Below are 26,280 nucleotides of genomic sequence, written 5' to 3'. Positions count from 1 at the left end.
GATGTTACTTGATGATTGACATTAGTATGTAACATTAAACTTGTTTCAGGGTTGAGTTACAATCTTTTAACGTAATTTTCACAGACTTAAAGATGTCCACTTAACTTGAATTTGTTCACACACATATCACGTACCAATGACAATATAATTATTTTACTGATTTAATTGACCCTAACATGCTCATAAAAATGAGGGTGTATAAGAAGAAAAATAAACATCATGTCCAAACTTTCGGACCGTGTGTATATATGCTGAATCTACTAAGGATATTATCTTGTCGTGCCGAAATGAAGAGTCAAACAGACGACCCTACATCCGGCTTGTGTTTTCGCATCGGTGGACCAGAAAGGGTTGCAATTATGAAAGGGTTTAGTATACCTACAGGTGGCGTTTAAATCCAGTAAGAAGTCATTTACACGGAACTTCAAACGTTTCACGGCGGTTTGAGAAAAAAAAAGTTTATTTTGGCATTACATTCGCAGTCTAAATTCATTGGATCAATGTTTTTTTTTTGCTTAGATGGGTGGACGAGCGCACAGCCCACCTGGTGTTAAGTGGTTAATGGAGTTACAACGGCTGCCCCACCCTTCAAACCGAAACGCATTACTACTTCACGGCAGAAATGGGCAGGGTGGTGGTACCCACCCCCGCGGACTCAGAAGAGGTCCTACCACTAGTAAATGTGTGGTATTCCTGTATTATTTTTATTAGTTTTGATAATTGTCAGTACGCACAATTGGGTATTAGCACAGTACTTCAGAAACAGTCTGTATTTGGGCTCAGAAGGTAGAAAACTATTTTATAAGAGTCTTCATTGTCAATATCAGTAGATGCGTTCAGATTATGATATATTTGAGCTTTGGCTATATTTCTTTGGTAACATTTTAGCGTCAGCTAGAAAGAGCAACACCCTTTTAAAACATTAAAAAGGTCAGCCATATTTTGATAATTATGTAGCTCTTTACAGAATTTACATGTACAGCATGAAGCGATATAAATATACATTTAGTACGTGATAATGAATACATATTAAATTAACTTAATTGGTAAATGTCGAACCCCAAATATAATTTCGGTGATAAGGAACAATTTTGTCTCGTATTTCGATACAACGTGTAAGTATTTACCACGCGCCGCAGAATGTTGTTCATCTACACATCTGTATTCCATTAGTAAATATGGTTCAACCTACCCTCAGACGTCCAGTATTATGTGCCCCTCCCTGCCCCCTCCTACTGTTTCGTAATTGGTCGAAACATGGGAAGGGAGCCTTTAATCAGGGATCCGTATAAATTGGTCTTCAGCTAAGACGCAACAAGCGCCTGAGGTGCCATCAAGCAGGTAACGGGTTGATCAACTAGGGCTGTCCAAAGCAACAAACAACATTTATAATTATTTATTATTTATAACTATTAATATTGTTTATTACAATCGAAACCCAGTCAGGCTCCGCTGTGACTAGCTAAAGATAAGAAAAACGTCAGTTTATTAGAACCTCTTATGCGCTACCTGTCCAACGTAAATAGTATCATTAAAAACCTTCTCTAATAAGCGTAAATGTAAATCATTAATTTTATTCATCATATTGCGTTTATTTTATAAATCCAAATTCTAGTGTAAGTGATCAACAAACACACATTAACCTTGTGCGGCTTAGGCGCTCAGTATCATCAATATTGTGAAGACCCGTTTGGATTGAACAGCCACTATTAAGAGCTCAAAGTGTAACTTGCCTTTCTGCCTTCTTTCTTGCCTTGCCTTTTTTTTTTTTTTTTTTTCAAAAGACAAAAGACAGAAAGACAGAACTCATGAAAAGGCAAAGGGGGGAAAGTGAAGTGTTTAGTGCGGAGCACATCTCTCCCATCACCCTCCCCCTTGGGACGCCGGACTGGCGATCGTCGGCGCCACGACCACCAGCCCTCTCGGTCGGCAGGCTATCCGGAGCCCGCCTAGATGGCGCCGGTTAGAGTGAGCTATCCTACGGAATACCCCGCTGGGTCAGAACCAGCGTGGGTCGAGGATAGCCGGCCTTCCATCACCCGGATGCTCTTGCGTAAAACGCGTGCAGAGCAGCTTCCACGACGTCTTCTTAGGTCCCCCTCGCCGGTCCCCAGACCGACATATGAGGGGGACCCGAAACACTTAGAGGGCCAGGGCTTGGGCGAGATCCGCCTCCCTGGCCCCCGCTCGACGGCGGCGGGCTTGCGCGTCTCTAACGCGCCCCGCCGCCTCCTTCTGCGAGATGGTGCACTCGCAGAAGTCAAGCATCGCCTTCCACGACTCGTCGTCGCCGAGCATCGATGCCACAACACTCGGCAACGACAAGTCGTTTCCTATTTTTGCGACGAGGACACGGCGCCACCCCTCCCATGCGGGGCAGGCGACGAGCGTATGCTCTGCCGTGTCCAAGTCGCAATCACAATGGTGGCACTCTGCCGTCGGCTCAGCTCTGATCCGGTGCAGGAACTCACCGAAGCAACCATGCCCAGTGAGAACCTGCGTGAGCCGGAAAGTGAGGCGTCCTCTGTCACGATTCACCCAATCCACAAGGACTGGGCGAATCGCCTCGACGGTCCTACGACCAGCCGAAGGATCGGCCAGCCGCCTGGACCATGATTCCAGCACGGACCGCCGAGATTGGGCCCTCCGCGCTCTGACCACACTGGGGCTGGGACGCGCCACGCCCCGGGCACGAAGGTCAGCCCGCCACTGATAGTCAGCGGCGAGCGCCTCCGCTTCCAGAACCCAAGGCGGCGTCCCAGCCAGTACACACGCCGCCTCGAAGGAGATGGTGCGATAACCACGAATGACCCTGACCGCGATGGTGCGTTGCGGCTTTTGCAGCAGCCTCGCCACCCCCACGGCCAGGGACTGGCCCCACACGGGCGCCCCGTATAGGGCCATTGATCGCACCACTCCTGTATAGAGACGGTGCGTCACCTGGTCAGGCCCCCCGATGTTGGGCAGAAGCCGCTTCAATGCCCACCTAGGGAATGATCGAGACGCGTCACGGGGATGGCCCACGTGGGCGTCCGCGACTGTGGAGCGGGCGGAGAGATCGAACCGAATATATCGGTGATCTGACAGTGTCTCCGCCCCCTCCAAAACCCTCCAGTCGCGGATACGGCGCGCGATGGCCGGGCTCGCAAACGTAACGTCCACAATAGACTCGCCCTGCCACCGCACGCACGTCGCAACCGTACCTCTATTCAATAAACAGAGGCCAGCCGCGTTCGCCCACCTCTCCAGTAGCCTACCACGAGCGTCCGAGCGGGGGGAGCCCCATGCGACAGATTTCGCATTAAGATCCCCCGCAAGAATCACTGGACGGGGAGCGAGGCGGCGAGCAATCACCCCGATCCCGTCCAGGAAATGTCCGAACTCGACGGTAGGCCTGTTCGGAGAGAAGTACGCCCCGATCACGACGGTCCCTTCCAGCTGCACCGCGACGAACCCTTGACCCCTGGTCACCATCGCCAGGGGGGGGATCGCCGCGTCTCTTCTTATGACTATGGCCGCCAGGCCGCCGTCGTCCCCAAACCAGCAATCATTTGCTGGGGGAACGAAATACGGCTCGGCGACCACAGCCACATCTATGGACCACTCCGCCATGCTCTGAGACAGCATGTCCTGAGCTCTGGCGGAGTGGTTCAGGTTTCCTTGGAGGAAGCGATAGGTGCGGTCCATTACTGTTGGACCACATCCATCGCCCCCTCCCCTTCACTGCTGCCCCCGCTCTCCGGCACCGGCGCCGCAACGGGGATTACAACGTTGGCCAGTGCTCCTCTGGCCAACCTTCTCTTTTGCCGGCGCTTTGATTTCCGGCGCCGGTTTCGTTCGGTGTTATCACCGGACGGGAAACACGCCTTGCCTCCCGCCCGGTGGTTTGCCTTGCGCCCGGCCGCAGCGCACAGAGCGCAGTGCGGGGCGGCCGTGCAGGAAGCTGCTTTATGGCCTGGCTGGCCGCAGCGGAAACACAGACCACTGCGGTCAACCGAGCTGGTGCACCTGGCGAGGCCGTGTCCGGTACTAAAGCACCGAAGGCATCGCCAGGCACGCGGTTCTTGGAGACGCACGTGGGCCGCTATCCAGCCCACGCGCAGTCTCCCCGGATCCCCCGTCGATCTTCCCGGCAGAGGAGTGGCTAAGAAGGTGGCCGCCTCCACAGGGCAGCGCGCCCACGCCGACCTGGCCCCGGAGTACCCTGAGCGGAGTTCACCCACGGTCACGCTCTCCGGGGCACATCCACCTTGGGCGGCTATCGCAGCTGCCACCTCCTCCCTGGTGGCGCAATCGTCCAGGCCGGTGATCCTAATCTCAGCCATCCTCACCGGCCTGTGCACGCGCACGTCTTCCTCCGGCAGTGCCACGCGGAGCGTCGCTACCAGTTTGTCTGCGATGCCAGAACTATTGGCACCGGGACACTCCAGCAGCTTCGCCCCATTGGCGGTATGCCGGAAGCGCAGACCCTCCTCCGCTCCGATTTCTTCCAAATTTACGGCCGCGCGCGCCCGGGCCATCACCTCATCATAGGTGAGGCCCTTTTCGGCGGCGGCCGGCAGCAACGTCACTACGACGGCAGCCGACCGCGCTGCGCGCGGCTTCTTCCTTTCTCTTTTCTTCTTGCTGGCAGCCGGTGCTCTACCCTCGCGAGGAGCAGCCATGGCCACCAGCGCTGTATTTTGTGTTGGAGTGATCGGCACTCGACCCCTTCGGGGAGCTGCCAGAGTTGCTGTCTGTCCCTTTACTCTATTTCCCTTCTTCACCACTTCCGTTCAGCCCTCGTCCATGTTTGACGGAGGAGGAGGAAGGGAACGAGACTGTGGTTGGGATCGCGGAGCACCCGCAGCCCTACTGTTCTGGTTTCGGCCTCCACGCTGTACCACCCTCGCGGAGGGGGTAAAGGCAGAGGTCGGCCGAGTGGATTGGTCGCGCGGGGCGGCTGCGGCTTTTGGCGCCAGGACGCAGACGCCGGAATCAACCGAGGAGCGGAGCATCTCCTCAAGGCTGGCAAAGTGCTTTCCAACCTCTACTGCCACCGCCCGCGAAATGCAGGCCACCATTTCCTCTTTGCTTGGGAGGGAATTGTTCACCTCCCGCATACCAGCAGCCACGTAGTGTGGACTCTGTGGCCCCACGGCACGCGGGGCCGAAAGAGACTGCTCTGTAGATCTGGGCCGCGGCAGTGCCGGCCACTCGTCCACCATCCTCGCCAGTGGCGAACGGATGTCCTCCGTTTGTGCTGGCGCAGGCCGTTGCACTCCTCTCTGCACGGATGCAGGGGCGGCCGATATCCGGGGAGGCAGCGCAGGCCTTAACTCAACCCTCCGCGGGGGGCGAGAAAGCGCAGACATAGGTGCTCGAGGAATAGAGGCCACAGGGGTGGGCACTGGCATGGGTGCCGGCACACTCTTCGCGGCCCGCGAGGGCACGTCGGTGTCCATCGCCTCTGCGAGGGGCCCAGAGCGTGTCAGCGCAGGCATTGGCGACAGGGGGGTCCCTCCCCGTAAGGCCGGGGAGTCCCCCGGGATGTTACTCTCCCTGGGGTCAAGCTGCGCGACGAGACCTTTTTTATCCCCTTCCCGGCTCGCCACCAAGTTATACAGCTTAGACATAGTGGGGATCAGCCTCGTCTTAACCATAGCGGCTCCTTCTCGAAGCCTTTTTCGGTAGCTGCTGCCTGGCTCGGCGCCCTTGGCAGCCACGGTCAACAGCAGCTTGCCCAGATTCACCAGCGCAAGGTCAAGGTCGCGGAATGTTTCATCCCCGCTAGCCAGGGATGCGGCCGACGTTTTTTTTTTTTTTTTTTTTTTTTTTTTATTGCTTAGATGTGTGGACGAGCTCACAGCCCACCTGATGTTAAGTGGTTACTGGAGCCCATAGACATCTACAACGCAAATGCGCCACACACCTTGAGATATAGTTCTAAGGTCTCAGTATAGTCACAACGGCTGCCCCACCCTTCAAACCGAAACGCATTACTGCTTCACGGCAGAAATAGGCGGAGCGGTGGTACCTACCCGTGCGGACTCACAAGAGGTCCTACCACCAGTAATTACGCAAATTATAATTTTGCGGGTTTCACTTTTATTACACGATGTTATTCCTTCACCGTGGAAGTCAATTGATATAGACTCCACCGACGTCGCCGGTGACACCGCGCCCCTCCTCCTTACTGGTGCCCACTGGGGAGCAGGCATCATATCTTCCGACATGGCAGGCCCCGAAACCACCGGAACCACCTCCTCGACAGCCATCGTCTTTTCCGGCACCTCGATGCTGGAGGATGACGCGCCGCCATCGTCGGAAGTTTGTAATGGGGTCTTCTTTCGCCTCCTCTTTTTCCCCGCCGATGATCTGGTGGGGTTGATCGCACCCGAGTCGCTGGCGAGCGCAGAGCGCATCGAGCCGGCGATCGGGGAACGCCTCGGTTCGACGGGAATTCCGCTGCCCGTCGCACAGCCTCCTTCATCCTGGCAATTGTTGCCCCCCCCAGAATACGTGGGGCAGCGTGCTTCCACTGGGGTGGAAGCACGGAGGGATTCTCCGCCCGACTCGCGGGCGGTACCCTCCTGGGGTACTAATTTTACACAATTGGCCATATTCATGTGTTCCTTTTTTATTAACTAGGGGTTTGGTCCCCTGGGATCAATGACACCCTCGGGACTGGAAACCCTCCAGCCATACATCCCATCGCCGGGTGTCGAGCTTGGGATTGGGACATTTTTGAAGAGGTTTGCATCCTCGTGGCTCCGACCAGTAAAGGCAGGAGCCCCCGTTCCCCATGACTGGGGTTTACGGTTTGGCCGGCGGTGGCCGAAGCCTGTCCGCCGCCCACAGCGCAGTGCGGGCCACGCCGGCGAGCCGGTACCTCCCATATCTGGAAGGCTTTCCCCTGTAGCCGAAGCCGGGGACATGGCAACCCGCAGCCGGAAGACACAAAAGTGCTGCCGGCTCATCAGGCTCCCGAGAGCCAACCCCTCATCCTCAGAATAACACCCTTTGGCGGTGCAAAGGGCGTGGGGAGAGGGTCCCTCGCTCTCTCTCAAGGCCGCCCCCGCGGAACGCAAAAGCGGCCAAGGAGAGCTGGGTGCAGTTCTCTTGGTCGCGGCGTCCACACAGATTCCTCTGCACGCGATTTTAGGGACGCACGCTTAAGCCCCACCGCCACGACAAGGCGGAACTACGTTCGGTGGGGTCTTACCTTGCCTGTAATATTTTATCGGAATAGAACTAAATGATGGATAATACCGATGGACAGACAGACAGTTAATGGAAAACAATGAGACTCACGGGAAAAGTTATGAAAAATCTATTTGAAAACTGATATTGTATTTATCTATTTTTTGAATTTACCTGAATTGTAGACTTCATTAAAACTACCTTAACGTTCTTATTCGAAAGGTCGGAAAGAATGTTACAAGAAAAGAAAATAAAGCATTAAACCGTAACCTTGTTTTAATTATAAAACTAATCTTCTTCACAATGAGTGATTCGTTTGGCCATTGTTACAATTACGTAAGTTGATTTTTTAAAGTTCATTGTCCCATTTTCTGCCGAAATTTCTAGATTTTTTTTCTTTTTCTTGAAATCGATATGATACAATAGCCTCACATTTATTATTTTAGTGACATGCGATTCAGGAAAACATATGGGTGCTCTGTCAGTCGCCTTTGCCCAAGATATCATTTAAGCTCAAAATTAGGCTCAGTCGTTAATTTCTTAAAACATTTCTCGATAGGAATTTAAGTATAGTTCAAAAGTCTACAACCGAGTGTTGAATTTTAATTCAGCTGAGCAAACCGCCTTATGGACCAACTTCACTAGTGAAGTCAAAGTTTCAATTTTATGATATATGACTGGTCTCAATGGTTCCTAAAAGATGAATGCACCGGAAAATTAAACGCTTATTCCTTCTACGAAAACATACAAAACTATTCATATAATTTATTTATCTAAAGTAATATCTAAATCTACAGTGGTTTTTACGGATGTTCCGTTATAACTACTGAACCATGCATCCGATTGACTTGAAACTTTGTTCCATGTAGAAAATACATGTACTGAATGGATAGGATAGAAATTTATATGAGTGTTGGAGCTACTTACACCAGTTGCGGGGGCGTTGATGATGAGAATATTTGTGGGGGTGAGAAATATTAATGTCAATTTTAAATGCCCAGCGAAGCGGACGGGTACAGCTAGTATTATCTAATTCTCAACCCTAAAGTGACAGCCCTGTATTAAAAACATGTCAGCTAGCCGTAATCTCGTTCGGATCGCGGGCACGAATTTCATAAGTGCTCGCTTCAGTTAATGGATGAAAACATTAACTCCCCATGGACCTGTATTCAGGTAGGTGACTTTATTCCTGACTCAACGGCGTTTCCATATGCGATTTTAATTTATCCTTTGCTTACTAAGTTTTAATCGCTTAAAATGTGCTTGGAATGCACTATATTTATGCAATAGATCAGGAGAAAAATAAATAATATAGGTATGTATTTTTTTACAAGCATCCAATCCACGAAATTCGTCACTAACTGCTCAAGCTACAAAATAATTTTACCTATACATTACAATTTCCTTTAGGCTATATCTCAGAGACATTTTGAAAAAAAGGCAAAAATCGCTGCTGATGATGCTCTGGAGACTGTAGATCCACCTTTTTTTTATTGCTTAGATGGGTGGACGAGCTCACAGCCCACCTGGTGTTAGGAGGTCACTGGAGCCCATAGTCATCTACAACGTAAATACGCCACCCACCTTGAGATATAAGTTCTAAGGTCTCAGTATAGTTACAACGGCTGCCCCACCCTTCAAACCGAAACGCGCTGCTACTTCACGGCAGAAATAGGCGGGGTGGTGGTATCTACCCGTACGGACTCACAAGAGGTCCTACCACCAGTACCTCATCACCAATCATCCGTTTTCGGGCTATATTTTAAACTACTATCAACTGGCTCTTATAAAGAGGTTCATTGTTAGCAACCTTGTCGCACTACCGTGTGTCATCAATGGAAATGTCAAACAAAGAATCTTCAAAGATCTTCGTCTTGAGACCCTCCGAGTCGGATTCGCGACTGATCTCTTCGAACCCACTGGATCCGGACAGCGCGGAACGATCTTTTTGGAGAACCTTGAGGTCGTCTATGTTCAACAGTCGACGTTTGTGTGATGATGATGATATTAACTGGACAACCTGGTGTTGAGAGGCTATCAGTGCTTGTAGATATCACAATACCGCATTCACAACGAGTCACAGTTATAGTTATTTATAACTAGCTGACCCGGCAGACTTCATAGTGCCTTAATCGATTAATAAAAGACCTAAACTTTTGTATAAAATAAGCTTAAAACAAACAAAAGGAATCCGTCCGACGGAGGGCACATCAAAGGAAAAACAAAATTGTTATTTTTATTTAATTCCGAGCATTTTCATATTTATCTAACCTTTTAAACCTTCTCTGGACTTCCACAAGTAATTTAAGACCAAAATTAGTGAAATCGGTCCAGCCGTGCTCGAGTTTTAGCGAGACTAACGAAAAGCAATATACTTATATAGATTACCGTACCTTCAAACTATATAAATTATTAAAATTATAAAAGGCTATCATTTATTACTGCCTAAAACAAATCAAATATAACAGGATAAAGCCCCTAATGGTTATTTTTAAAATTAAACACCAATTAAATATGTATATAATGTATTTCTGTTTATTGTGTTTTTTTTTTGCGCAAATGTGAATATGCCTTTTACAGAGAACATTAGAATTCTCGAAAGGCATTTGGTAAATCGGCAGACAGATATGAGTAGAAATCTATTGACATACATTCAGAATCCGAGCCTACATTGAGCCGGGGAGTCGCGCGACATTTCAATTAGACCGATTGCTTGCTCAGCGTCGGGCCTACGACAAATAGCGGCTTTGTGCGCCGAGTGTCGCCTCTCGCGTCTGTCGAGGGCTCATCATCAGCCAATATGCTGATGAGATTGACGTATACGGTACCCTTACATTTCATTTACATTTGTAGCTATTTTAGTACCGCATCTTTTTTTTGTATTTTTCATTGCTTAGATGGGTGGACGACGAGCTCACAGCCGATCTGGTGTTAAGAGGTTACTGAAGCCTATAGACATCTACAACGTAAATGCGCCACCCACCTTGAGATTTAAGTTCTCAAGTATAGTTACAACGGCTGCCTCGCCCTTCAAACCGAAACGCATTTCTGCTTCACGGCAGAAATAGGCAGAACTTTGGTACCTACCCGCGCGGACTCACAAGACGTCCTACCGCCAGTAAACCTATGGACATTACATACCGACATCCACTTGGAAACGTAGAGTAAGTCATAGATTTATTAAGTGGACCACCGGTCCGCTCTTCAAGTTGTAACGTGCGATGGACTCGCTCGCGGGTCGCGGCTATATCAATGTGGTCTTCAGGAAAATGATCAATTTTATTACAGTATAATTAATTATAAATTCATAATGTTTAATCTAAAAATCGTATCGCGTACACTCAGATACAGTTTATTGTTGAGGACAGACGTGGTGACACTAAACACATTCGTAGAATCCTTTTACTTTCGGTGTCACGAAACGTCACAAATCTAAGGTGAGTATTAATTCGGTTTCAATCAATTTTACATATATCTACTATCCACAAGCAATCTTAACGTTTAGCTGCGTCACAAATACACCTTAACAATATTTCTGCTAATAAAATTTTAATTTAAACATCTTCGAGTTGGTCTTTGCCAATAAGCTTGATCTCACGACGCAAGGTAGAAACTTATAACTCAGGTCTAAAGGTTAGGGGGCGGCATTTACTTTTTTTTTTTTTTTTTTTTTTTTTTCCTACCTAAGCTGATAGCCTTGAGAGGCTATTTCAGCGTAACCTTAACCAGTAGGAGCTCACGGGGCTCAAGCCGGAGTGATGCTAACACTGACCCTAGCAAGAGCAGTGCTTCGCAGGATCTATCACCGGATCGGTAACGCGACCCACTGAGAAGATCCGGCGAGAAATTCAGTGGGCTTACGTTATTGATGTCTCTCCCGTACATCATGCCTCTAACCTTAGCTGCAAAGTAATAATTTTAACTGTCATCTTCCAGAGAAGGTTTGTGAGTTAAAGCTGTGGAAATGCGCAATGCACCTATGAATTTTACGTGCCGGACTTGCGGCTGTTCGATCATCACTAGAGTCGAACATGTCAGTACGATAAAGACTCATATGATTGCTTTTCTGCTGTGCATAATAGGGTAAGTTGTTTTATTTAATTACATCTATATCTATATAAGGAATCTATGTATATAAAAATGAATTGCTGTTCGTTAGTCTCGCTAAAGCTCGAGAACGGCTGGACCGATTTGGATAATTTTGGTCTTGAATTATTCGTGGAAGTCCAGGGAAGGCTTAAAAGGTGAAAAAATATAAAAAAGCTCGGAATTATATAAAAACAAACAATTTTGTTTTTCCTTTGATGTGTCCCCTTGATCTGTCTTTTATTTATCGATTGAGGCACTACGAAGTCTGCCGGGTCAGCTAGTTTGCAATATAAATGATTTCATCTCAAAGAATTGGTATATATTTTATTTCACTGAACCACTTAACACCAGGTGGGCTGTGAGCTCGTTCAAACATCTATAATAATATAATCAATAATAATAAAACGAATCTTTTTCATTACTGTGTTGGGCCACAGAGTCTCACATACCATAGCCCCTAGGCGGACGGACCTCCTGGAAGGTTCGGCCCTGGCTTAGAAAAAAGGCACCTGTGAATATGCTACTTAATAGCAGACGGGCTTCAGTAACCACTTAACACCAGGTGGGATGTGAGCTCCTCCACCCATCTAAGCAATAACAAAAATAAAACTTGATTCTTAGAGACATTAGTTAAAATAGAAGTTGACGTTAAATTAAAATTACTTATTAGCCTTATTGATCTAGATTGTAATCCTAGTATTGTGCCGCACCTAGGTTTTGGTGCATTACTTAAATAAAATAAATAAAAAAATACTTTAATTTGCTTTATAACTAAAATATGTTTCAGGTGTATACCATGCGCTTGCCTACCTTACTGCATGGATAGTTGTAGAAATACTGTTCATTACTGTCCAAACTGCAACACAGCTCTTGCAGTCCCAGCCTCTTCGTAATACAATTGCAGTACAATATTAATCCATTTCAGTGGAGGTTCTCTTTTCTCTTACTGTTAGTATATATAGTATCTCCCCTTGAGATCTTATCCTTGTTTAACCTATCCAATATGAAACAATAAATAATGTTCATGCGGATAACCTATTTGTGTGTTTTTTTTTTCACGACTGTACTCACTTTTTTATTTATTATTTTATTTACACTTATTGTACACAAAAAGAAAATACAATCAAAAACAGATTTAAAGAATGTCTAAATACTATGTACAAAGGCGAGCTTAACTCATTCATGAGTTTTCTTCCAGCAAACCATTATCAGAGAGAAATACAATGTATAAGAGGGGAATAGTGTACAATATAAGACCTATTAAAGCATGATTTTTAAACTAAGCATTAAAAAAATAATCTAATATTGAATGAAAAATACATATAAATAAAAATACATAAAACAATAACTTAAATACGATTAAAGTGACAGGAAATGTTTCTTCATTTGACTCTTAAAAACTTCTAGAGAGGAACTATCTATATTTATTTATTTATTTTTATTTATTACATTACATGTAAAATTTACACTGGCGGAATTAATGCCTAAGGCATTGTCTACCAGTCAACCAAAGGTAGTGCAGTAAATAGTGGTAGGTTCAATGAAATTTATATTAAATTGTAAATACATGCACAAAAAGAAATATAAATACGTAATAATATGTAACATGTAATAGTTATAATTTATTGGAAAGCTATAAGTTTCCCGGGGAGTCACTAAAGCTACGGTTTACTTAAACCAAATTATCTCCACGTAAAAATATTTATAAATTTAATTGTCAAGATTTTGGAATAAATGTTTTGAAAGACTCTCTTGAAGGTAAATAATTGATATTTGATAATTATTTAAGTAATAAATGATAACTTGTCAAGTGTTATTCTCGTAGTGACATATGCATGAGGGAATTGTGTGTACTTTTTGTTGTTATTGATTATACGCTACCGTGACATATAGAGATCATAAGATATATGCCGCCACTCACCTTGAGATGGATCTTGAAGTTTCAAACGTATAGAGTATTTCGGCTGCAATTCAGATTTGTTTTAAGATATAGACAATAGCTGCGGTTGTGCGTGCCTAGAATAAACAAATGCTCCCCCGATTCTGTGGCTTTTTTACAGCAGTGGATACGTGGAGACTCAGAATAATCGTAGACAAAGCGCAATGTATGGGGTTTAAAAAAATTCATAAGTTGTCTTAATAAACCTTAGAGAGAGGGAGAGAGAGAGAGAGAGAGAGAGTATTCTTTATTGTACACCAAAAAACAAATAAACAGTGCGCGATACATTAAACACAAAAAAGTACAATTGGCGTAAATCTTATCGCTAAGAGCGATCTCTTCCAGACAACCATCAGGTGGACAAGAATCATTTGGAAACGAACTACGCGCGGTGTACCATTCCAGTGAAATACATATACATATATGTACACATACATATACACATACATATCTCCGTAAATATACATACAATTAATACACAAAGTATTAAAATATAATAATAATTAATAATAATTAAACCTTAAAACAATATATGCCAATACAGTGGCAGTCTTAATACCTAAGGCACTCTCAACATGTTAAAAAAGTGTTGCAGAGAAAATAATGGAAGGTCAAACATCAGTGAATCAAACACACATACACATACCGGTAGGCAGCGGCTTGGCTCTGCCTCTGGCATTGCTGACATCCATGAGCGACATTGGGAATGAACTCCCCTCCACGGTGTTTCCCGAGCGCTACAACATATGAGCAACAAAAAAAAAAAAAAAACTTCCGCATAAGGATCTCTCTCTCCATTGGTGCCAGCTTGGTGATCGTCCACAACTCGCTAGGCCAAAAGATTTTTAATTATTAATTAGCAAGGACAGGCTTACTGGTGGTAGGACTTTTTGTGAGTCCGCGCGGGTAGGTACCACCACCTTGCCTATTTCTGCCGTGAAGCAGTAATGCGTTTCGGTTTGAAGGGTGAGGCAACCGTTGTAACTACTTATATACTTATATACTGAGATCTTAGAACTTATATCTCAAGGTGGGTGGCGCATTTACGTCGTAGATGTCTATGGGCTCCAGTAACCATTTAACACCAGGTGGGCTGTGAGCTCGTCCACCCATCTAAGCAATAAAAAAAAAGCCTCATGTCGTTATTATCGAGTGCTAAAGTTCCAATATGCTAGAGGTCACCCATCCATATTCGTTACTTCGAAAATTCCTCAACTTCGCCTCAATCGTAGCTTCTATGTCTTGTTGTTGTTCTTGTTGGGTGCATGAACTCCATATCCACCGTGGTCCCTAAAAATAGGTTTGGCGACACCTCAAAATTCTTCTTCCTTCCTATTCATACACTCTTGACAGAGTGGTCGTGGTCATGCATCAGTCGGATACGACCTGCTCATGACTCTCGTGGGAAATTAGTGCAGTGGTTTCCCGTTGCCTTCTGCACCAGCATTTTAGGGGGTATTTGATCCCCAAGGTTTCTGACGCCTCTTCCGTACAGGTTGTCCTGACGGGTGTGTATGGTTATACCGCCATTGCTCGGTCGCCATTGCCCCGTTCCTTCTCTAGCAGGGAGCACCACGGCAACCTGTTGGTCGCCGCCGCCATCCGGCGCGTGCAGGTGAGGTTGACAATAGGGCCGGTGAAGGTAGCATTCCGATCTCCCCTTACTCCCCCTCAAAATACAAATTCCCAATACCTTACTACCAGTAAAACTTGTAGATTTCCAATGGCAACTTTAATTTGAAACAGTCATAATACATTTCCGATGGTTCTTATCGAAGAGCTTAATTTCACAGAAACGGCTTCGGTAAACCGAAATCCTAGTTCGGTTCGTCGTGTCCGTGTATAAGATCAATTAGAAACTCCTCCGGCGTTCCCGTTACTATTGTTCAGAGGGTGCTTGTTAGTTATTGTGTTGGCTATTTGCTTCCGTCGCATCGGGAGAATAGAACGTGTTCCGTGCAATGTGATTTGAAGTTTCCGAACAATTAGCTCGATTCCAAAATGAAATGTATTCATATTTGGATCTAATTAGACAAACTTTAGAGATACGTATTTTAATAAGAATACTAATAAGACAATTTTGTGTGAATCAATCCATTATATTTTAGTAGCACTCATCTATATATTAATACGTGAAGCAAAAACTTTGTATCCATTTTTACGAAAATTGCGCGAACGGAGGAGTATGAAATTTTCCACACTTATAGAGAATATAGAGAAGAAGTGCACAATGCTAATATTTTTTTAAAATAATGCATAAAAGATACATTAAATCAATAAAGAAAACATTACACACACTACATACTATTTATTTGACGCACACACGCATGCATACTATTTATTGTCAAACTTTTGTTCTTGACGTCTATTGTCAAATTGAGAATAGATTAAATATTGTTTATCTTTGTTAATCTTTTTTATAGTGTAGTCTTGGCGAAATTTGTGATTATAGAAGTATAAAATACAATCATAATAGTGTACAAACTTAAAATTCCAATTCATTATAGTCGAATTTCGACTACTGCGGGACCTCTAGTTTATATTAATTTACATTAGTGCCTTTTGTTAGTAGGAAAGATTTTTAACTGCCACAACATTGACAATTTCACGGGTGTTTTCAATTACCTCTACTAATAAATAAAAATATAGCATCTATTCGTAAACCTACGACCTTTCAATTCAAAATTACACCAATATCACACACACGACCTCGTCACGATTATAAACAAGGACATTCTGGTGTTTATGTTCTTGGACCGAAATTTTATCGGCTGCGTGATATATCATCGACTTATTTTTAAACATAAAACCAATATTTTATGAAAAAAGGGCTAGTGTCCCTTTTTGTGTTTGGTTTATGACCGTTCAATGTTGTGGAAAAGCGTGGAAAGCCCACGATACGACTATTAGCTAACACGTCATAAATATTGCACGAGATACGAGGATTTGTATCAAAATGAAATGTTCATTTTTTGAAGCGACGGAATTTTTGGGGTTCCTTAATCGATTTTTGTGTTTGGAAAGACAGTAAGTTTACCACGTGTAGATTTGCAGTCAGTAGTCATCTGTGTGAGGCCTTCAAAACGTCACGACTTCAAAACGAACGATTCGGAATTCTGCTTCGCCACTGAGAAGATTCGCAAGAAACTAAGGTTTACTCTTTTTCAATACACTTCACTAAGCACAAGATTTAATACTTTTAAGAAATTGCTACATAAAACATAATTAAATAGAACAGCAACAGGTCTACATTACTGAACAAAATTCAATATGAATACAAATTTTAATATCAAAATGAATACAAAATTCTAAGACTGAAGTCATATTAGTCTAAAAGTATAGATGCTCTGTGTTCTCGTAACAAGTGATACGACATTGCCGGAGTTCTAATGCCGTGGGTCAGCATCATTTGTAACTGTAACGTTTTTTGATAGAAGTTTATGCTTAACAGATGATCAAGTTCGACTTTTCTTATGAACGAATAATATTCGGTAATCCAGAAAATCACTAATTTGCGTAATTAATTACTACTTTCGTGTACTTAGTACACGGGCAGTTATTGTCTTTTTTTTCTACCTAAAGGCTGGTAGTCTAAGGGGCTATTCCAACTACGCTAGGACGGGTAAGTAAGCTCACGGGGCTCAACCTGAGAGATTTTGCTAACACTACCCCAAGCAGCAGTGCTTCGCAGAATCTACCAACGGATCTACTGAGATCCGGCAATAAACTCAATGGGTAAAGGTAGCACCACCCGGCCTATTTCAGCCGCGAAGCAGTCATGCGCTCCTATTTGATTAGTGGGGCAGCTGTCTTAATAATTGTGACTCAGGCCTCATATCTCATTTGGGTCAGGTAAGCAGCATCTTTCTTCTACTTCTCGCTTCGGCTTCCTCAATACTGAGGATCGTACCCACCTCCCCGCTACAACAGTTTATTCTGGATCATTCTATGCCACTTGCTCCTATCTGCCGCCAAGTGTAGAGCACCTTGAACTGTGGTGTCGAGAGTAGTATAACGTTCACGTTCTAATATCTATGGGTTCTGTGATCACTCAATACCGGTTAGGCCACGAGCTCTTTCAGCCATAAATGCAATATAAAAATCAAACCACAGGGTGGACGGACAAATATGATAAATAACTACTTAAAGTTAAATACCGCCCTCCAGTTTAAGTAAAGTCTTCGTGTCGACAATTTCAAAAAATTCTAAATTAATTGTGCATATAAACAGCAATCGGCTATGTTCGGTTCGTTGTGGAAGCTTACTTGATGTTAGTGTTGGACGAGGTGTCTTGTGCTAAGACTGTTTACATTAGGCGCAGCGTAGGGGAACGACGGGGTCGTGTCGCCGCTTGGCAAGGGCCGACTGACAAGGAAAACTATAGAGTATTCACGTTACTGAATCATTATTATTTTTAATCAACAATATTATATTAGTGTTTTGGATATATATTTTTTTTGTGATCAGTTCGTTTAAATAATGTTCTGTGTTATTGTTCAGGTGAAAACAAATTGTTCCCGCAATAGTTTATATTTCAATGTAAGATTTTAATTGCAAAAGTGATATACATAGTTATTTAGTGAATAGTTTATCTTGTGCTAACAAAAGTAGCTTGTGTACTGGCAACCCTAAAGAAATCGGTATCAATAATCCAATAATGAGTTCTCAAGAACATACTTGACGTTGAGTTCATAAGAGATGAAAAAATAAGATGTAATGGTACTTGCTGAATATCTTGATTAAGAGTCAGACACACAATACGGACACTGTAAACTATGTGAACTATATAATAATTTCTTCTGATATTTTTGATTATAATGACAAACAGAATAAGGCACTGACTCCGAAATAGTTTTTACTATTGCAGTAATTACTGAAAACTTCTTCTTCTCAGTCGTATGCACTCTTGACAGAGTGGTCGTGGTCATCACTTCGGTTGGTGGTGCGCTTCACCAGACGTCGCCATTCCTCGCGCACCGCGGCCCTTCTTGTGTACTGAAAACTATACGTATTAAATAGAAAGTATTCTGTATAAAAAAAAATACGATTGATGTTATGGTATTGTACGTAAATCTGCTTTTGGTCTCGTTCGCAATTTTTACGGAAAGAAACGAAAATAAACTTTTCGTAAGATTCGACTCAATTCTTTTCTTTGTTCGATATAAAAATTACATACGTCAAAGATTATCGTGGTGGAAATCCCGCTCGTACCGGAAACTGCAAAACGCGAGGGCGGCGATCCCGTACCGAAGTTATTATCTACCTGCAACGTCACATCCGCTAGGACCGACCCGTCTATTGGCCACTCATCGTGATGAAAATGTTTCGCGCGTAGTTGATTAGATAGAAAAGACTTTTATTTCTTTTTAATTCGTGATTTCTTTGCGGTTATTTTTATAAAAATTCTATAATTTGATTTGTAATAATCTTATCGGTTTGACGAATTAAGTTGATTGAGGTATTCGAGGTAAATGAAGAGGCTCGTGCTTAATATACTCGTTAAAATACTCATTACATCAATAGACATGTAATGCGATTATGCCGAGTTGAAAGTCCTTTTTGGTGATATAGGAAATGATAATTTCATTCGCAATAACTGCAGGTACGCACTTAACAATTGTTCACGATTGACTTCCACGGCGAAGGAATAACATCGTGGTAATAAAAATGAAACCCGCAAAATTATAATTTGCGTAATTACTGGTGGTAGGACCTCTTGTGAGTCCGCGCGGGTGGGTATCACCACCCTGCCTATTTCTGCCGTGAAGCAGTAATGCGTTTCGGTTTGAATGGTGGGGCAGCCGTTGTAACTATACTCGAGACCTTACAACTTATATCTCAAGGCGGGTGGCGCATTTACGTTGTGGATGTCTATGGGCTCCAGTAACCACTTAACACCAGGTGGGCTGTGAGCTCGTCCACCTATCTAAGCAATAAATAAAAAAAAACGTAGGTAGAGAAAGAAACTGTGATCGCGCCGGAAAGAACCCACTCTACTGAACAGATATTAGGTACTATACTAAACATAAGAACTACTCAACATCGTACGTCAACACGTAATTACACAGTAACAGCAGAACACTATTTTCATTAAATCGTGATCTCAAACAAGAGTTGAATTTAATTTAAAGTATAATATTAAAAACAAATATTCTACTAATAAATGTTAACGTGTTTTTCAACAGTGAATTATAATTTAAATTATTTTTTATTTTAAAGCGGTAACTTAGTCAATTAGAGGAAAATAAACAGCATATAGCCTATGATTAATACTATTTACCTAACTAGTGTGATTAATACGTTTTTAGTCATGTTGTCATGCAATTTTTTTTAGGATAATTTATTTAAATTAATTACGAAGTTGATCGTTTCAAATTTATTTTTATTATACAATTTGCTCATCGTGTATTTTCAGGGCGTCGAAAAACGAATGGACCGGAATATCTTGGATGTTTTGACAGGTTATACAATTATAAAAGAGCAACAAATTGGAACATTTCCTTTTCATTGTGAAAACACAATGAAATTGGTTTCCTCGGGTGAATCTCGTTATAAAGCACAATAACTGGTCTCGTTAAAAAGACGTAATTTTGTGAATCCGTTATAATCCATTCTGGTTTGTATAATGAAAACAATCAGGTCGAAATTGCATTTTAAAATTCACGCCACGCCACGTTAACTGATCCCGTGATAAGTTCGTAAAGAACTTGTGTTACAGGTACCAGATAACGAAAATAAATGTAAGATTTTTATTATACACATACATATATTTAATATACATCCATAACCCTGGAAAAGACATTTATATTTGTCATACAAATATCTTTCCTTGGCGGGATTCGAACCCGCGACCCCCTTGTGTAGTGACCATGTCACTTACCACTACACCAGACAGCCGTTATAATTGTATATAACAACAATGAATTCAGAAAACCAGTTCTACTCTAGAACATTTAGAAGTCCTACAAAATATATTTACAATGAAAATTTTGAAAATATGAAGTTGCTCACATATTTTGATGAAATAAGTGATGTTTCTTTTCGCAATCTTTCAGTTTACGGTTTTTTTTTCAGATACGGTTTTTTTGTGATTGTAACCATTCGAATAATTACGTTTTTCATAGTCATGGCCGACTAAGGTGTTATTCGTCGTCATTAAAATATTGAATCTTCATTAAGAAATATTGTTTTACAATTTGCGTTTCTATTCACATAGAAAGAACTAAGACATATCCTGAAATTTAGCAGTTTGATTGAGTTTGGTTTTCATCTTCGCGTTTAGAGGATCCCAGATGTAGAAAATCGGACGAGTCGTTTGCTATCTTATGGATCCATCATGCTATTTATTCTGCGCTGTACTTTTCAGAATTAAGGTATTTTTTATTGAGGAGACTGGCGAGAGCTCACGTCCCACCTAGTGTCAAGTTGTCACTGAAGCCCATAGACATCATAACATTAATGCCGTTACACACCTTGAGGTCTATGTCTGCGTTGTTCAGAAACTACGCAATAATATTTTTTGCGAGTTTGATTTTTATTACAGATTGTTATTCCTTTATCGTGAAAGTGGTCCGAGAATATGTGTTAAGTACATATTTTGTTAGAAAAATGGTACCTCTACGGTATTTGAATTTGGGCATAGTAGCATCGGTCGATTACCTACACCGAGCGTCTTAACCTTAAGGCCACCACGATTTGAAACATAAATATTTAACACACAATTACGGATGGTAGGACCTCTTGCGAGTCCGCGCGGGTAAGTACCACCACCCTGTCTATTTCTGCCGTGAAGCAGTAATGCGTGTCGATTTGAAGGGTGAGGCAGCCGCTGTAACTATACTTGAGACTTTAGAACTTATATCTCAAGGTGGGTGGCGCATTTACGTTGTAGATGTCTATGGGCTCCAGTAACCACTTAACACTAGGTGGGCTGTGAACTCGTCCACACATCCAACTCAAAAGTATCATAATGCGGTATGTCCGTCATTAAGTAATGTAATCTTTTTTTATTACATCAATTTAATAAATTTTTTTATTGCTTAGATGGTTGGACGAGCTCACAGCCCACCTGGTGTTAAGTGGTTACTGGAGCCCATAGAAATTCACAACGTAAATGCGCCACCCACCTTGAGATACAAATTCTAAAGTCTCAAGTATAGTTACAATAGAAATTAATTTAATTTTTAAATCATGATATCAATCACAGAATCAATTCATTGTGTTCTTATATTTCGGGTTCATAGTCTCTTAACAAAAGACAAAAGTTATGCCACTTAATTTCAAGTCTCATTATGAAACAATAACAATCGGAATCTGTAATAGCAAATACACGTACAGTTACAGTTACAGTACAAAGTACACACTCGTTCAATTAAAATTTGTACAATTTTCAAAGAAACGACGGTTTAGAGCCGTTAATTTTGTTCAGACTACGCTTTTACCACTTAAACGATAGAACCGAAGAAAATTGTCGAGTAACTTAAATAACTTTGTCAAGTCCTTCATCTTACCATTGTCTTCGGCGCGGCGTTCTTCGAGTGCATAAATCTTCTCGGCTCTGTGAAACGTCTTCAGTCTTGTTGAGGGCATTTATGGCGGGTTGCAATTGTTTCGTGACTGACACGACATTGTTTCGGTAAATGGTAAAATGAAGCAATTCCAGTGTTCCAAATTAAGGCTCCGTTTGATTAGTGGTAGCCCCAATTAAAAGTACACATTCAGTACTTCAACTTAATGCCTTGGAGTGGAAGATGACGTTTAGGTGGGGTCTCGATCGGCCTGAGAATCACTAAGCATTTAGTGAAAATGTACTATACTATATTAAAACAAAAATGTAGCACTCTCAGATTTAATAGTAAACCAATCGCTGTTGATAAATTAAGGCTCCGTCTGATTAGGGTAGCCCCAATTAAAAGTACACATTTAGTACTTCAACTTAATGTCTTGGAGTGGAAGATGACGTTTAGATGGGGTCTCGATCGGCCTGAGAATCACTAAGCGTTAAGTGAAAATGTACTATACTATATTAAAATAAAAATGTAGCACTCTCAGATTTAATAGTAAACCAATCGCTGTTGATAAATTAAGGCTCCGTATCATTAGTGTAGCCTCAATTAAAAATACACATTTAGTATCTTCAACCTCAGCTTCTTAGTTCTTCAACTTAATGTCTTGGAGTGGAAGATGACGTTTAAGTGGGGTCTCGATCGGCCTGAGAATCACTAAGCGTTAAGTGAAAATGTACTCAACTATAATAAAACAAAAATGTAGCACTCTCAGATTTAATAGTAAACCAATCGCTATTAATAAATTAAGGCTCCGTATCATTAGTGTAGCCACAATTAAAAATACACATTTAGTATCTTCAACTTCAGCTTCTTAGTTCTTCAACTTAATGTCTTGGAGTGGAAGATGACGTTTAGGTGGGGTCTCGATCGGCCTGAGAATCACTAATCGCTAAGTGAAAATGTACTCAACTATAATAAAACAAAAATATAGCACTCTCAAATTTAATAGTAAACCAATCGCTATTAATAAATTAAGGCTCCGTTTGATTAGTGTAGCCCCAATTAAAAATACACATTTAGTATCTTCAACTTCAGCTTCTTAGTTCTTCAACTTAATGTCTTGGAGTGGAAGATGACGTTTAGGTGGGGTCTCGATCGGCCTGAGAATCACTAATCGCGAAGTGAAAATGTACTCAACTATAATAAAACAAAAATGTAGCACTCTCCGATTTAATAGTAAACCAATCGCTATGACGTCCGGTAAAGGTAAGCGAATATTTTACATTTACATTTCTCTAAATTATGATTAGCCTAAGATTTTAATTCGAGCTAAGAGTTTTATTTAATCGTCCAAACTTTACGACCTTACGTTTGTTACGCTTCTAATATCGAAATTTAAAGGCACAAAATAGCTGATCATATTAATAATGAAGTAACAAAAGCTAGTTACACATTACACGTGCAGAAATATGAAACATCAAAGGCCGTGTATGATACCTGTGCGGAAACTCAAACAGTTCGTAGACTTAATTGAAAAGCGAACGGGGCGTTTGGGTGTATTTACTTAGTACTCGCAGTGACCAGACTGTGTGCATAGCTCTTGTCCGAGTTGTGTCAAAGACCGGAATTATTGCGACGATACTACCCACTAAAATATACTTTCATCTAATATAAATTTCCTACGTATCCATTTTCCAACTTTAATTAATGCCACAAATTTATTAGGTTTGTTCGTATTCTTTCTAAAATAATGAATTTATTATTATTCTATTGACGAGCTTAATACAGCTTAACAAAAAGCTAAAGTTTCACTTTTACACGGATACAAAGTTAAAACCCTAACCATAAAATTGCTTTAGCGTAATTAAATTAACTAAATCAGATAACCGATTCGCAATTAGCCAATCTTAAAAGGACTGTCAAAACTTACCTTGCCTTCCGATCAGAATACAAAGTACAAGCTTGACGTTTACTGATACTCAATTAAGTTGATAGGAAAGTCGAGAGCCGTCGTAAACTTGGCTCAAGGCAAAACTCAAACACAAATTGGTTAATGGAGCTTATTGAAATCTGCCATCTAGCTAATCAATATGCATAAACGTCGAAATCAAGGATTTAGACACGCAACGTGGTATGATGTCTTAATCTCGAGAGGGGAAAGTTCAAAGACTTTCCAATTTGTGTACTGGGCCGCACTTAGTGAAATTGAATTCGAACTTAAGCATTAGGATCTTTTAATTTAGTTTTTCGAGTATATTCGTATTTTATGACTTATTTATCGAATAAGTTTTCATTGTATACGTTTTATCTTATTCAACTGCACCAAACTATGATTTTACTTCGGTATTGTGAGTACGGAAAACGCAAGACCAATATGTACATCCAATCCGGAAACTAAATGTTTTTCATAAAAATGATGACAAAGACCGGTAGGCGCTCATTGGAATCGTGGCGTTTGTTCACGGATTCGCACAACGACACTGTGAATTTGTAAATATTTCAAAAGGTGGTTGCGCTTAAGATACTCGCTCCTCTGGTCTGCAACTAATAAATTAAATTCTTCTTAATGCAGGCCTGTACACGTGTGATTGCAGCGAAATAGCACAGAAACTAAGCAACCCCGTCAGACGACGGAAACCCTCGACGGGACATGAAGCGATTAGTGCTGAGGGCGCAATGAAGGTTCTCTAGAATAGGGTATAGCGTCTTTAAGAAAGATTAACGATCCTCAGGTAGCGGAAAGCGGCTGGGGTCGGGCTGTAATTAAACGCAATGGATGGAGCATCCCCGAAGATTTACAGAGAGGGGTCGGCGTCCTGCTGAGTTATGATTTCACACGAGACGTGATTGGCACTCTGTAATGAAGACAGTGAATTGGCTTTTTGATGTTACCTTAACAATACTCGATCAACAATTAAGTATTTTATATGCTCTGATTGCCGACGAGTCGGAGCGCGCCTGGTGCGAAGTGGCTACCGAAGCCCCTAGACTCATAAAGGCCGCTACAAACTTGACTCGTGAGATCATGACGTGAAAAAAAGAGTAATATGTGGAACACTACACACTAATCCACAGATTACTAATTACGATACCCTATATTTTCCTAGACACGCTTGAAACAAGTAAATTTAAAATACCTATTTAACGTCACATCATTAATGGAAAACATAATCGAATTCGAGAGAAAAACAATGTTAACTTCCTTCTACTTTAACAAATATGATATTGGGGGTTTCAAGTTTTCAAATTGTAATCGATTCTAATATCTGAAACACTTTAAGAGATCTCAAAGTTAATTAATTAAACTAACTAATCTTAGAAAAATACGGATATAATAGAACTAAACTCCCAAGAATCACAAGAAACACACAAATACATTTTTTTAAAAGCTTTTTCTTTCTTTCAAAAAGTAGCTTGTACATATTAGATGATCCTGACAATACCAAAACGAGGTTATAATCACCGAAACTATTCGAATACGTGCAGTCGCGTTGAAAACACTCTTAAGGGATAATACGAGCGGCGAAAGGTAACATATCTTCCGCGCACCGTGGAGCGTGACCACACTGTCACATATTTTACAAGCACCCACACGCCGTCTGAGCGGCAGGAAGCATCACATTAAGCTCTGCACACATACCCACTTCGTACTCATCTATTTAGGTACTCCTATTTACATTTCATTACGGCTTCTATTATTTTTTTCACTGTAAATGGGTGATTGTGTGATATTGAATTGATATTGTGTGAAGTTGTGAATAAGTGCCTGCGTCAGATTTTGAAAATCTTTTGGCCTGAGAAGATCACTAACAAAGAGCTGTGCAGGATCACTAAGCAGACATCAATGGAGAAGGAGATCCTTACGCGGAAGTGGCATTGGATTGGTCACATTTTGAGAAAGCCCGATACCCACCTATCAAAGAGAACACTGACCTGGAAAGTGTCTGGAAAAAGGAAAAGAGGCTGCCCCAGAATAACTTGGCGTCGCTCGGTGGAGCAGGAGCTAGGGGTCTTGGGCATGACGTGGGAGAAGCTAGAACAGACTGCCCAAGACCGATGTAAATGGAAAAAATTGATTCGAGTCTACACCCCAGCAGAGGGTAATAGGAAATAATGATGATGATGATGACTGTAAATGGGTGTAGGAGCTTCCAGCCCTACCTGGTATTGGATACTGATCCAAAGTCATCACAAAGATCGATCTGTATATTAATAACGATTCTACCTCCATTGAAAATGCCTAGTCTATTAATATTTCGCAGTGGAAACAGACATAATGGTACAGCTACTTGTATGGGCACAAGTCGTATAGCAATTGCTGTCATAAAATACAAGATGGGTAACAAAATCTAAATCGCAATGGACGTCAAATCTCACGTTTCCAATTATTCTTTCATCTTCTAATTAAACTAGAAAATTGGGGTCGTGAGTCTACCAAGCAAAATCCCTCCTTCTGTGGTAGATCTTCCCTTTGTGGTTCCCTTCAAACAAGTGTTCCTGGCGTGATCTGAACTTTTTAATTCTGATCCTATCATTAATTTGGCGTTACAAAAAAGAAGCCCT

General features: G+C 42.3%; 1 long non-coding RNA gene across 3 annotated transcripts; it reads left to right on the top strand.

Moving 5' to 3' along the window:
• The first annotated feature begins 222 nt into the window (after positions 1-222).
• On the top strand, positions 223-12,309 carry LOC101741491 (uncharacterized). 3 transcript variants are annotated; one of them, XR_009974635.1, is made up of 4 exons: positions 223-930; positions 9,840-10,006; positions 11,119-11,265; positions 12,059-12,309. It is a non-coding gene; the product is annotated as an uncharacterized LOC101741491 (long non-coding RNA). The 3 variants fall into 3 exon arrangements; XR_009974634.1 differs by lacking the exon at positions 223-930 and adding an exon at positions 992-1,341; XR_001139776.4 differs by lacking the exons at positions 223-930; positions 9,840-10,006 and adding an exon at positions 10,023-10,619.
• Positions 12,310-26,280: the final 13,971 nt, after the last annotated feature.

Source organism: Bombyx mori, chromosome 13, assembly GCF_030269925.1.
Source record: "Bombyx mori chromosome 13, ASM3026992v2".
Taxonomy (NCBI): Eukaryota; Metazoa; Arthropoda; class Insecta; order Lepidoptera; family Bombycidae; genus Bombyx; species Bombyx mori.
Note: the sequence above shows the minus strand (reverse complement) of the source record. Positions and strands in the feature narration are given on the sequence as shown.